The sequence below is a fragment of the Myotis davidii genome, unplaced genomic scaffold (genome assembly GCF_000327345.1).
Source record: "Myotis davidii unplaced genomic scaffold, ASM32734v1 scaffold431, whole genome shotgun sequence".
In the NCBI taxonomy this organism is placed as follows: Eukaryota; Metazoa; Chordata; class Mammalia; order Chiroptera; family Vespertilionidae; genus Myotis; species Myotis davidii.
In genome coordinates, this window is record NW_006282878.1 from 83,073 (window position 1) to 83,347 (window position 275).

General features: G+C 45.1%; 1 protein-coding gene across 1 annotated transcript in view; it reads right to left on the bottom strand.

Moving 5' to 3' along the window:
* The window catches only part of ZNF805 (zinc finger protein 805), a 59,971-nt gene that overhangs the window by 38,412 nt on the left and 21,284 nt on the right, over window positions 1-275 (bottom strand). The window lies entirely within an intron of this gene.

Consider the following 275-nt stretch of genomic DNA (forward strand, 5'->3'; position numbering starts at 1 on the left):
ACACCAACATACACAGCTGTAAAGACGTGGAACAAAATGACTGACCTTTTGCCTTGGCCCTAGGTAGCTCAGCTGGTGAGAGCGCCATCCCCATACACCAAGGTTACAGGTTCCATCCCCAGTCAGGGCACATACAAGAAGCAACCAGTGAATGCATAAACAAGTGGAACAACAAAATCGAAGTTTCTCTCTCCCCTCCCTTTCCTATCCCTCTAAAATCAACTTAAAAAAAAAAAAAGAGTAAGGAGGCCCTGGCCAGGAAACTCATTTGATTA